Source organism: Symphalangus syndactylus, chromosome 11 (genome assembly GCF_028878055.3).
Source record: "Symphalangus syndactylus isolate Jambi chromosome 11, NHGRI_mSymSyn1-v2.1_pri, whole genome shotgun sequence".
Taxonomy (NCBI): domain Eukaryota; kingdom Metazoa; phylum Chordata; class Mammalia; order Primates; family Hylobatidae; genus Symphalangus; species Symphalangus syndactylus.
The window spans coordinates 55112311-55126143 of record NC_072433.2 but is presented as its reverse complement, the minus strand read 5'-3'; the positions used below and the strand labels follow the sequence as shown (position 1 = coordinate 55126143).

Genomic DNA, 13833 nt, shown 5'->3' with positions numbered 1-13833 from the left:
CCTAGGTGAGGATAGGCATTTCTGTTTTTGTGCCCAAAGGTTGCATTTCCCAAGACTACCCTGGCCCGCCACGCCTCCATCCTGTGCCTATAAAAAAAAAAAAAAAAATCCCAAGACCCAGCCAGGTGCAGTGTCTCGTGCCTGTAATCCCAGCACTTTGGGAGGCCGAGGCGGGCGAATCACCTGAGGTCAAAAATTAGCTGGGTGTGGTGGCACATGCCTGTAATCCCAGCTACTTGGGAGGCTGAGACATGAGAATCGCTTGAATCCAGGAGGCAGAGGTTGCAGTGGGCCAAGATTGCGCCCCTGCACTCCAGCCTGGTGACAGAGCGAGACTCCGTCTCAAAAAAAAAACAAGGCTGGGCGCGGTGGCTCATGCCTATAACCCCAGCACTTTGGGAGGCTGAGGTGGGTGGATCACCTGAGGTCAGGTGATCGAGACCAGCCTGGCCAAGATGGTGAAACCCCATCTCTACTAAAAGTACAAAAAAATAGCTGGGTGTGGTGGCAGGCGCCTGTAATCCCAGCTACTTGGGAGGCTGAGGCAGATAATTGAAACCAGGAGGCGGGGGTTGCAGTGAGCCGAGATTGCGCCACTGCACTCCAGCCTGGGGTACAGAGCAAGACGTCATCTCAAAAAAAAAAGACAAAAAAACAAAACACACACACAACCCAAGACCCTAGCAGTCACCCACACAAACAGCTGGACAGCATAAAAGCACACTGACAGGTATGGGCAGGCCAGCAGGCCATCCACCAGCCGAATGATACGGAGTTTGGCCAGAGGGTGGGAGGAGAGCCGCTGAGTGGCCGGACCCCAGGGGAATACCACCTTCCCACTCCATCTCCCTCTGACTCCCCCATCTGCTGAGAGCTACTTCTACTCAACAAAACCTTCCACTCATTCTCCAAGCCTACGCGTGATCTGATTCTTCTGGTACACCAAGGCAAGAAACCTGGGATACAGAAAGCCCTCTGTCCTTCCGGTAAGGCAGGGGGTCTAACTGAGCTCACTAACGCAAGCTGCCTACGGACCCTACAAACGGCAAAACTAAAAGAGCACCCTGTAACACACGCCCACTGGGGCTTCAGAGCTGTAAGCATTCGCCCATAGACACTGCCGTGAGGTCAGAGCCCCACAGCCTGCCTGTCTGCCTGCTCCCCCTAGAGGTTTGAGCAGCGGGGCACTGAAGAAGCAACCACACCCCCATCACATGCCCTGCGAGGGGGATAGGGAAGGAACTTTTCCCGTTTCAGTTTCATACATTCGGCATTTGCTGCGTGTCTAGCGCTGTTTAGCACTGGAGGGACAATGCTCTCCTGAAAGAATAGCGGGAATTAGATTGAGAGGAAAGAAAGAGGCCATTTTCGGTAGAGGGAACAGTATCGACAAAATCTTGGAGGCACTGAAGTTCAGGGCACATTCGGTGGCTGGTCTGTTGGGGTTAAAATGTGGCAGTGCCTCTGCACACACCCTGGCTGTAACCCTTGTTCTCCCTCTTCCGTCCTCCTCCTTCCCTCTCTTCTCTCTCTCTCTTTCCCCTCCTCCCATCTCTCCTCTCCACAGAAATTGAATGCACTGAAATTGCCAAGGGACTCGGAGGTAAAGTATGAAGGAGGTTGAGTGAGACGAAGACGAAGAAGTGCAAATTTACAGTAAAGTAAAAGCTTTTGATTTTAGAGTGGTTTCCTGTTACTCCCCAAACCCTGATCCTTTGCAAAGGAAAAGTCATATCAAATTCTTTTTTAAATAAATTAATTTATTTTACTTTTTGAGATAGAGTCTTGCTTTGTTGCCCAGGCTGGAGTGGGATGACATGATTTTGGCTCACTGCAACCTCCGCGTCCCAGGTTCAAGGGATTCTCCTGCCGCAGCCTCCTGAGTGAGTAACTGGGACTACAGGCATGCACCAGCATGCCCGGCTGATTTTTTTTTTTTTTTTTTTTTGAGGTGGAGTCTCACTCTGTCACCCAGGCTGGAGTGTAATGGCGCGATCTCAGCTCACTGCAACCTCCTCCTCCTGGGTTGAAGAGATTCTCCTGCCTGAGCCCCCTGAGTAGCTGGGACTATACGCACGTGCCACCACACCTGGCTAATTTTTGTATTTTTCTTAAGAGATGGGTTTCACTATGTTGGCCAGGCTGGTCTCAAACTCCTAACTTCGTGATCCACCCACCTCGGCCTCCCAAAGTGCTGGGATTACAGGCGTGAGCCACCGTGCCTGGCCGCCTGGCTAATTTTTGAATTCTTAGTAGAGATAGGGTTTCGCTATGTTGGCCAGGCTGGTCTTAAACTCCTGACCTCAGGTGATTCACCTGCCTTGGCCTCCCAAAGTGCTGGGATTACAGGCGTGAGCCACTGTGTCTGTCTGACTTTTTTTAAGTAAAGCTTTTTCTTTTTCTTTTTCTTTTTTTTTTTTTTTTTTGAGACGGAGTCTCGCTCTGTCGCCCAGGCTGGAATGCAGTGGCGCAATCTCGGCTCACTGCAAGCTCCGCCTCCCGGGTTCACGCCATTCTCCTGCCTCAGCCTCTCTGAGTAGCTGGGACTACAGGCGCCCGCCACCACGCCCGGCTAATTTTTTGTATTTTTAGTAGAGACGGGGTTTCACCATGGTCTCGATCTCCTGACCTCGTGATCCGCCCGCCTCGGCCTCCCAAAGTGCTGGGATTACAAGCGTGAGCCACCGCGCCCAGCCTTCTTTTTTTTTTTTTTTTTTGAGACAGAGTCTTGCTCTGTCACCCAGGCTGGAGTGCAGTGGCGTGATCTCGGCTCGCTACAAGTTCTGCGCCCTGGGTTCATGCCATTCTCCTGCCTCAGCCTCCCAAGTATCTGGGACTACAGGTGCATCCCACCACGCCCAGCTAATTTTTGTATTTTTAGTAGAGACAGGGTTTCACCATGTTGGCCAAGCTGGTCTCAAACTCCTGACCTCAGGTGATCTGCCCGCCTTGGCTTCCCAAAGTGATGGGATTGCAGGCGTGAACCACCACGCCCAGCCTAAGTTTTTTTTTTTTTTTTTAAGTATAACAAATTCAGATGAGTGACAGATCATAACTGCACAGCTTGATGAGTTTTCACAAAACAAGCACAGCTGTGTAACCAGTGCCCACATCAAGAAACAAAACGTGGCCAGTCCCCCTAGCCTAGCTCCCTGCCAGTGTCCCCCTTTGGTCACCAGCCAACAGGCTTCTTAAGTTTTATTTATTTATTTATTTATTTAAGTTTTTTTGAGATGGAGTCTCCCTCTATTGCCCAGGCCGTAGTGCAGTGGCATGATCTTGGCTCACTGCAACCTCCACTTCCTGGGTTCAAGCGATTCTTCTCCTCAGCCTCCCTGAGTAGCTGGGGCTACAGGTGCACACCACCACACCCAGCTAATTTTTTTTGTATTTTTAGTAGAGACGAGATTTCATCATTTTGGCTAGGCTGGTCTCAAACTCTTGGCCTTAAGTGATCTGCCTACTTTGGCCTCCCAAAGTGCTAGGATTACAGGTGTAAGCCACTGCGCCTGGCCAAGTTTTATTTATTTATTTTTTTGAGATGGAGTCTCGCTCTGTTGCCCAGGCCGGAGTGCAGTGGTGCGATCTCGGCTCACTGCAAGCTCCACCTCCTGGGTTCACGCCATTCCCCTGCCTCAGCCTCCCGAGTAGCTGGGACTACGGGCGCCCACCACCACACCCGGCTAATTTTTTGTATTTTTAGTAGAGACGGGGTTTCACCGTGTTAGCCAGGATGGTCTCGATCTCCTGACCTCGTGATCCGCCTGCCTCAGCCTCCCAAAGTGCTGGGATTACAGGTGTGAGCCACCGTGCCTGGCCTTTTTTTCTCTTTTTTTTTTTTTCTTTTTTGCAATTTCTGCTGCCCAGGCTGGAGTGCAGTGGTGTGATTACGGCTCACTGCAGCCTCAAACTCCTGGCCTCAAGTGATCCTCCCGCCTCAGCCTCCTGAGTAGCTGAGACTACAGGCACATACCACTACACCCAATTAATATTTTTACTTTTTATAGAGATAGGGTCTCACTATATTGCCCAGGCTGATCTTGAACTCCTGGCCTCAAGCAATTCTCTAGCATTGGCCTCCCAAAGCTTTGGGATTACAAGACTGAGCCACTGTGCCTGGCCTCAACTTAGTCTTGTAAATAGGAAAAATGGGAAAGAACGCAGCTGACTTAAAGAAATCCTAGGTCGGGCATGGTGACTCACACCTGTAATCCCAGCACTTTGGGAGGCCGAGGCGGGTGGATCACCTGAGGTCAGGAGCTCGAGACCAGCCTGGCTGACATGGTGAAACCCCATCTCTACTAAAAATGCAAAAATTAGCCGGGCATGGTGGCACATGCCTGTAATCCCAGCTACTTGGGAGGCTGAAGCAGGGGAATCGCTTGAACCCGGGAGGCAGAGGTTGCAGTGAGCCAATATCTTGCCACTGCACTCCAGCCTGGGCGACAGAGCAAGACCTTGTCGCCAAAAAAAAAAAAAAAAAAAAAGAAAAGAAAAGAAAACCTAGTAATTTACCTAATAATTTCTTCCTTTATGAGTGTAGTAGGCTCTGTGACTGGAGACAAACGTAACATGGGTGTATTTAATAGGTGAATTTTGTTAATACTCAGATTCTGATGGGGTCCTTAATGGTCCCAGAGTGGGAACCAAACCCTGAAAGAGCTTTGATCAGTCTGGTGTCTCCAGTTCATGTAGGCGTAAATATTTCTCACAGCAGATTGACTCTCTTCATGTGTCTGTAATAACACAGTCAGCAAGCAGGAAGATGATAACCATAATGGCATTTGAATAACAATTTCAAATGCATAAAGGCACTTGAAACTCATTAAAAACTTATAGGTGGGCAGGAAAAGCAGCTATTATTAACCTCATTTTACAAATGAGAAAAGCAGGACTCTGCAGTGCAGGGGAGGGCTCTGTTGTGACAGCATGAGATTCTGAAACGAGGTCCTCTAACTCGCAGGTCACAGAAGACTCTTCCAAGTATATTATTTTATTGCAGAAGAGGAATGAACTGAGCGGAAGGAGAGGACAGAGCGTGGGAAAAGGGGAGGGAGTGCCATGGGAAACCCTCTGTGGGACAAAATGCTGGGTACCACACTCCCACTCACTCACGCAACTCCAGCCACTGATATCCCCCCTTTTTCTTTTATTTTTTCCTTTTCTTTCTTTTTTTAATCTTAAAAATTATTATTATTACTATTTGAGAGAGGGTGTCACTCTGTCACCCAGACTGGAGTGCAGTGGTGTGATCATAAGTCACTGCAGCATCAAACTCCTGAGCTCAAGTGATCCTCCCTTATCAGCCTCCTGAGCTGGGACTACAGGTGCACACCACCACGTTGGACTGTTATTTATGTATTTATTTTGAGACAAGATCTTGCTCTTTCACCCAGGCTGGAGTGCAGTGATACAATCATTGTCCTGGAACTACAGGCGCCCATCACCACACAAGACTTATTTATTTTTATTTTTTATTTTTTGAGACAGAGTTTTGCTCTGTTGCCTAGGCTGGAGTGCAGTGGTGTGATCTCGGCTCACTGCACCCTCCACCTCCTGGGTTCAAACGATTCTCCTGCCTCAGCCTTGTGAGTAGCTGGAATTTCAGGCATGCATCACCATGTCCGACTAATTTTTGTATTTTTAGTAGAGACAGAGTTTCACCATGTTGGTCAGGCTGGTCTTGAACTCCTGACCCCAAGTGATCCACACACCTTGGCCTCCCAAAGTGCTGGGATTACATGCGTGAGCCACTGTGCCTGGCTGAGACTCATTTATTTTTATTTTTTTAGAGATGGATTCTCACTATGTCGTCCAGGCTGGTCTCAAACTCCTGGGCTCAAGTGATCCTCCTGCCTTGGCCTCCCAAAGTGTTGGAATTACAGGTGTAAGCCAATGTGCCTGGCTTCAATGTCCCCTTTCTAAAATAAATATCTCAAAAGACTATGAAATTCGGGCCGGGCACAGTGGCTCATGCCTGTAATCCCAGCACTTTGGGAGGCCGAAGTGGGAGGATCACAAAGTCAAGAGATCGAGACCATCCTGGCCAACATGGTGAAACCCTGACTCTACTAAAAATACAAAAATTAGCTGGGAATGGTGGCGCATGCCTGTAGTCTCAGTTACTTGGGAGGCTGAGGCAGGAGAATCGCTTGAACCTGGGAGGCGGAGGTTGCAGTGAGCTGAGATCATGCCACTACACTCCAGCCTGGCGACAGAGCGAGACTCCATCTCAAAAAAAAAAAAAAAGAAAAGAAAAAAAAGACTATGAAATTCACAGATAGTATAACTTTCTGATACACACAATTTTATTGTATTTTGCTTGTGTTTAATTTTCTCAAATAGACCTCGAGTACCTTGAAGACAGGAATGTCTTAGTATCCCCCTCAGTGCATTTCACATCGTACATGTTCAATGATATATTTCTATTATTATTATAAATTTTTCATTTGGAAACAGAGCCTTGCTGTGTTGCCCAGGCGTGAGTGCAGTGGCATGATTTCTGCTCACTGCAACCTCCGCCTCCAAGGCTCAAGCAATTTTCCTGTCTCAGCCACTGGAGTAGCTGGGATTACAGGCATGCACTACCACACCCAACTAATTTTTATATTTTTAGTAGAGACGGTTTCACTCTGTTGGCCAGGCTGGTCTCAAACCCCTAGCCTCAAGTGATCCACCTGCCTCGGCCTCTCAAGATGCTGGGATTACAGGCATGAGCCACCACACCCTGCCTATTATTGTAATTATTGAAAGACAACATACATATAGCTAAATGAACCAGCTGCACTAATCAATCACTGGTTTGGTGTCTATCATCATCTATTAGTTTTGCCTGTTTTTTGATTTTTTTTTTTTTTTTTTTTTTTTTTTTTTTTTACTAGAGACAAGATCTCACTCTCTTGCCCAGGCTGGTGTGCAATTGCAAGATCCCAGCTCACTGCATCCTTGAACTCCTGGGTTTAAGAGATCCTCCTGTCTCAGCCTCCCAAGTAGCGGGAGCCACAGGTGTACACCACCGAGTTCAGCTAATGTTTTCTGTGGGTTTTTTGTTCACTATGTTCTCAGGCTTGTCTCGAACTCCTGGCCTCAAGCAATCATCCTGCCTCAGCCTCCCAAAGCACTGGGATTACAAGCGTGAACCACCACGCCTGGCCAGTTTTGCCGGTTCTTCAGCTTCATATAGAATCATAAGGCATATCCTCTTTTGTACCTGGCTTCTATGGTTGACCATAATACTTATGAGATTCATCCGTGTTAAGTGCACCAGTATGGTAGGACATTCTTTTTTGTTTGTTTTCTTGTTTTTTGAGACGGAGTTTTGCTTTTGTTGTCCAGGCTGGAGTGCAATGGTGCGATCTTGGCTCACTGCGACCTCTGCCTCCCGGGTTTAAGCGATTCTCCTGCCTCAGCCTCATGAGTAGCTGGGGTTACAGGCATGCACCACCACACCCCACTAATTTTACATTTTTAGTAGAGATGGGGTTTCTCCGTGTTGGTCAGGCTGGTCTCCAACTACTGACCTCAGGTGATCCACCCACCTCGGCCTCCCAAAGTGCTGGAATTACAGGTGTGAGGCACCACGCCCGGCCCAGTCATTCTTTTAAAATTCCTGAATGGTTTTCAATTGAATGATGATCGATACCACAATGTATTCATTGTCCTGTAGATTGTTTTTTTTTTGATGGAGTCTCACTGTGTGCTCCATGATGAAGTGCAGTGGCACGATCTTGGCTCACTGCAACCTCTGCCTCCCAGGTTCAAGAGGTTCTCGTACCTCAGTCTCCTGATTAGCTTGGATTACAGGTGTGCACCATCACGCCTGGCTAATTTTTGTATTTTTAGTAGAGATGGAGTTTCACCATGTTTAGTAGAGACCAGGCCAGGCTGGTCTTAAAATTCTGACCTCAGGTGATCCTCCCACCTTGGCCTCCCAAAGTGCTGGGATTACAGGTATGAGCCACCATGCCAGGCTATATTATAAATAAAGCTTGTATCAACATTTTTTTCAATATTTACATCATATGTTTTAAATTTTTATTATTAGTTACAGAGTAGTTTTTGTTATACATCCCTGTTAAATTGAATATTTTATTTTATTTTTTGTTTATTTTTTGAGATGGAGTCTCACTCTGTCACCCAGGCTGGAGTGCACTGGCACAATCTTGGCTCACTGTAACCTCCACCTCCTAGGTTCAAGCAATTCTCCTGCCTCAGCCTTTCAAGTAGCTGGGATTACAGGCACGTGGCACCACACCCAGCTGATTTTTGTATTTTTTAGTAGAAACAGGGTTTCGCCATGTTGGCCAGGCTGGGACTATTTTATTATTATGAGATGACACTCTTTATCTGCAGTAATACTTTTTGTGTAAGTCTATTTTTTCTGATACTAATATAGCTTTTCCAACTTCATTTTAGTTGGTTTTGGCCTGATGTATTTTTTTATTAATTGCTTTTCAATATTTCTGTATAATAATGATATTTATATACAACTTGAAATAGCATATAGCTAGTAGCTAGATTTTTTTTTTTTTTTTTGAGATGGAGTTTCACTCTTGTTGCCCAGGCTGGAGTGCAATGGTGCAATCTCAGCTCACCGCAACCTCTGCCTCCCAGGTTCAAGCGATTCTCCTGCCTCGGCCTCCCAAGTAGCTGGGATTACAGGCACACACCATCGTGCTAAGCTAATTTTTGTATCTTTAGTAGAGACAGGGTTTCACCATGTTGGCCAGGCTGGAATCGAACTCCTGATCTCAAGTGATCTGAGTGCCTCAGCCTCCCAAAGTGGTGAAATTACAGGCGTGAGATACTGCATCTGGCCTATACTTAGCATTTTTATACTTAGAATCATGGTGACTGAGGCACTGCAGTGCAGCTGGTAAGCAATGGATTTTACTGTGTGTGTTGCCTTCAGTAAAGGAATTGTCCAAGTACAGCTCTTGGTAAAGATCCCAACGAAGCAAAATACATCTTCCTTCAACGACCTGAGATTTTAGTCAGCTCAGGCTGCTATAACAAAATACCAGGCCGGGCGCGGTGGCTCACGCTTGTAATCCCAGCACTTTGGGAGGCCGAGGCGGGCGGATCACGAGGTCAGGAGATCGAGACCACGGTGAAACCCCGTCTCTACTAAAAATACAAAAAAATTAGCCGGGCGTGGTGGCGGGCGCCTGTAGTCCCAGCTACTTGGAGAGGCTGAGGCAGGAGAATGGCGTGAACCCGGGAGGCGGAGCTTGCAGTGAGCCGAGATTGCGCCACTGCACTCCAGCCTGGGTGACAGAGCGAGACTCCGTCTCAAAAAAAAAAAAAAAAAAAAAAACAAAATACCATAAACAGGGTGGCTTAAAAAACATTTATTTTTTGGCCAGGCACAGTGGCTCACGCCTGTAATCCCAGCACTTTGGGAGGCCGAGGTGGGCGGATCACGAGGTCAGGAGATCGAGACCATCTTGGCTAACACAGTGAAACCCCATCTCTACTAAAAATAGAAAAAATTAGCCGGGCGAGGTGGCGGGCGCCTGTAGTCCCAGCTACTCGGGAGGCTGAGGCAGGAGAATGGTGTGAACTCCAGGGGGCGGAGCCTGCAGTGAGCCGAGATCGTGCCATTGCACCTCCAGCCTGGGCGACAGCGAGACTCTGTCTCAAAAAAAAACCAAAAAAACAAAAACAAAAAACCATTTATTTTTCACAGTTCTGGAGGCTGGGAAGTCCAAGATTAAGGTGCTGGCAAAATCGATTTGGTTTCTGGTGAGGGCTCTGTTTCTGGTTTGCTGACAGCTGCCTTCTTGCTATATTCCCACTTGGTGGAGAAAGAGATTGCTTGTCTCGTTCTCTTTCTGTGAGGGCATTAATACTATCATGAAGTCTCCCACCCTCATGACGTAATCTAGCCCCAATTACCTTCCAAGGGCCTCACCTTCTCACCTTCAGATGCTATCACGTTGGGGATTAGGGCTTCAACAGATGCATTTGGCAGGAGAACACAAACATTTAGTTCATACTAATACACGACAGTCGAATTCTTGAAAAATTCAGTGTATATTAAAACCAAGCAAGAAATACTTTGGGTTTAGGCCGGGCGTAGTGGCTCATGCCTGTAATCCCAGCACTTTGGGAGGCTAAGGTTGGCGGATCACCTGAGGTCAGGAGTTTGAGACCAGCCTGGCCAACATGGTGAAACCCCATCTCTACTAAAAACACAAAAATTAGCTGGGTGTGGTGGTGCATGCCTGTAATCCCAGCTATTCAAGAGGCAGAGGCAGGAGAGTTGCTTGAACCTGGGAGGCAGAGGTTGCGGTGAGCTGAGATTGCGCCACTGCACTCCAGCTTGAGTGACCAAGCAAGACTCTGTATCGAAAACAAAACAAAACAAAACAAAACAAAAAAACAACTTTGGGTTAATATGTAAAATGAAGTTAGATTCTTAGCACATATTGTTGGATGTCTGGGGGGGATATTAAAAAAACCATTCAAATGTAGAAGAATCTCTCTTCATCCAGGACCATACTGTGCATGGCAGGGTGGCTTTGCCCTCTCCCTCTAAGGATGTTGTCACATTCACAGTGAGATCAAAGCACCCACAAACAAGCTTCCAAAATGACCCTCGGGGGCAGTACTACCCCACTGAGAACCACTGTTCAGGGAGTCGGCTGAGTTGCAGAGGCAAGATGGTGGACTACAGCGTGTGGGGCCACACTGAGTGATGATGAAGAGGAGAGGCATCCCAACATCCACAGGGCTAACCTCTTCTGCTGGCAGCACCAAACCTGGGTGGAGCTCATGGAGCAGTTCCAGAAGGAGAAGGACGAACTGGACAGGGGCTGCTGGGAGTACAAGCGCAAGATGGCCGAGTGCCAGAGGAAGCTAAGGAGCTGGAGGTGTCAGAGGGCACCAGGGGGTAGGTGGAGCGGCTACATGAGGAGCTGAGCTGGGAGCAGAAGCTGGAGGAGATGCCCAAGAAGAAGAGCATGGCCTGGAACGCGGACACGCTCAGCAAAGGCGGCTTCAGGCCGGGTGCGGTGGCTCAAGCCTGTAATCCCAGCACTTTGGGAGGCCAATGCAGGATGATCACTTGAGGTCAGGGGTTTGAGACCAGCCTGACCAATGTGGTGAAACCCCATCTCTACAAAAATACAAAAATTAGCTGGGCGTGGTGGTAGGCACCTGTAATCCCAGCTGGTCGGGAGGCTGAGGCGGGAGAATCGCTTGAACCCGGGAGGTGGAGGCTGCAGCAGTGAGCCAAGATCATACCATTGCACACCAGCCTGGGTGACAGAGCAAGCCTCCGTCTCAAAAAAAAAAGAAGACGGCTTCAGCAGGAGCATGGTGAACACCAAGCCTGATGAGAAGACGGCCAATTACCTGGTCATCTGGTGTGCTGCTCTAGAGGTGCAGGAGAAATGCGCCCTCATGGAGCAGGTGGTCCACTAGGCAATTGTCACACAGTTCAACCTGGGGTTGGCCAGGAGCCAGAAGGGGGTCCCCCAGGCCTGCTTCTGGCAGTTCTTCACTGAGATTCAGACGGCTGACTGCCACTGCATGGAGAGCTTCAAGGATGAGTTGGAAGCCTCCACAGAGCCGCGCCAAGCTGCTCATCTAGAAGGCAGGTGGTGCAGAGGTACCAGGAGGAGGAGTTCAAGAAGCAGCTTGACCCCGGCGGCCTGGACCCCATGGAGGCAACAAGTCCCTCCCCGAGGAACTCCAAAAGAGCTTCAATGTGAAGGACATGTAAATGCAGCAAGATGGACCCCACCAAGGCCAAGTTCCCCATGCAGCAGTGTATCGACGCCGGCCTCCGGGTCCCCAACTCTGAGGTCAGCGAGGCCAAGGAGGGAGAGGAGGAGTGTCCAGGGACCCGCTGCTGGAAGCTGTTCCCGAGACAGGTGGGGACGTCAGCGTGTGACCCACCCCAGCTGCAGCTGCCACCTGCTTGCAAGCCCTACGGGCCCCTTTTCAGAAAACAAAAATAGACACCATCTCACCAGCTTCTGGCTTCCTCCACTTCCGCTGCTCCCCTTAGCCCTGGGGGCCTGCCAGACCTTCCCTGCCCTCTCCCCTTCCCCGCCCTCTCCACTGTCCCCACTCTCCAGCAGCCATTCAAGTCTCTGCTTTGAGTCAAGGGACTTCACTGCCCACAGCGCCCCATCAGCATCATGCCAAAGGCCCAGGGGCCCAGTGAGGGGCAGAGGTCACCAGCCTGGTCCACCAGGTAGAGGGGAGGGTCCCCAGCCACTAGGCGGCTCAGGTCACCGGGTTCTGTTTCCACTGTTCATCTGCTGTCTGTGTCTTCTAATGGCAAACGGCAATGATGTTCTAAAAAGTATTTTAGATATTAAAAGAAAAAAAAGAGAGGCTGGATGAGGTGGCTCACACCGGTAATCCCAGCACGTTGGGAGGCTGAGGAGGGTGGATCACTTGAGGTCAGAAGTTTAAGACCAGCCTGGCCAACATGGTGAAACCCCATTTCTACTAAAAATACAAAAATTAGCCGGGCATGGTGGCACGTGCCTGTAGTCCCAGATAATTGGTAGGCTGAGGCAGGAGAATCACTTCAACCTGGAAGAAGGAGTTTGCAGTGAGCTGAGATTGTGCCACTGCACTCCAGTCTGAGCAACAGAGCAAAACTCTGTCTCCAAAAAAAAAAAAAAGTTGGAGGATTCACATTTCCTATTTTCAAAAGCTCACTACAAAAGCTCACTACAAAGCTACAGTAATCAAGATAGTGTTATATTGGTGTAAGAATAAACCTGGGCCTGGTACAGTGGCCCACGCCTGTAATCCCAGTACCTCTGGAGGCCAAGGTAGGCAGATCATTTGAGCCGAGGAGTTTGAGACCAGACTGGGCAACACAGTGAGACATCATCTCTACCAAAAAAATGTACAAAAACTAGCTGGGTGTGGTGGCTAATTGGGAGGCTGAGGCAGAGGAGCCCAGAAGTTCAAGGTTACAGTGACCTATGATCACGCCACTTCACTCCATCCTGGGTGACAAAAACCCTGTCTCTAAAAAAAAAAATAATAAAAATAATAAAAATAAAGTTAGCAGTTAGGGTCTACTATGTTAACTTTTTTCTGCACAGACTGCTATATCACACCACCTGCAAAAAAGTTAATTCAAAATGAAAACAAGACCTAAATGTAAGAGCTAAAACTATAAAACTCTTAGAAGAAAATATAGGAGGCTGGGCGAGGTGGTTCATGCCTGTAATCCCAGCAGTTTGGGAGGCCGAGGTGGGTGGATCACTTGAGGTCAGGAGCTTGAGGCTAGCCTGGCCAACATGGTGAAACCCCATCACTACTAAAAATATAAAAAATTAGCCGAGTGTGGTGGCACACCCTTGTAATCCCCGCTACTCAGGAGGCTGAGGCAGGAGGATCGCTTGAACCTGGGAGGCGGAGGTTGCAGTGAGCCGAGATTGCACCATTGTACTCCAGCCTGGGCAACAAGAGTGAAACTCCGTCTCAAAAAAAAAGAAAGAAAAAAGAAAATACAGGAGTAAATCCTCATGAGCTTGGATTTGTCAACAGTTTCTTAGATATGTGTGGGGTTTATTTCTTTCTTTGTTTTTTTTTTTGATACTGAGTCTCGCTCTGTCGCCCAGGCTGGAGTGCAGTGGCATAATCTCGGCTCACTGCAAGCCCCGTCTCCTGGGTTCACACCATTCTCCTGCCTCAGCCTCCCAAGTAGCTGGGACTACAGGCGCCTGCCACCATGCCTGGCTAATTTTTTTGTATTTTTAGTAGAGATGGAGTTTTGGCCGGGCACGGTGGCTCACACCTGTAATCCCAGCACTTTGGGAGGCTGAGGCGGGCGGATCACCTGAGGTTGGGAGTTGG

At 48.6% G+C, this 13833-nt stretch overlaps 1 pseudogene; it reads left to right on the top strand.

The window, feature by feature from the left end:
- Positions 1-10664: 10664 nt before the first annotated feature.
- LOC129492889 (hsp90 co-chaperone Cdc37-like) lies at positions 10665-11899 on the top strand (annotated as a pseudogene).
- Positions 11900-13833: the final 1934 nt, after the last annotated feature.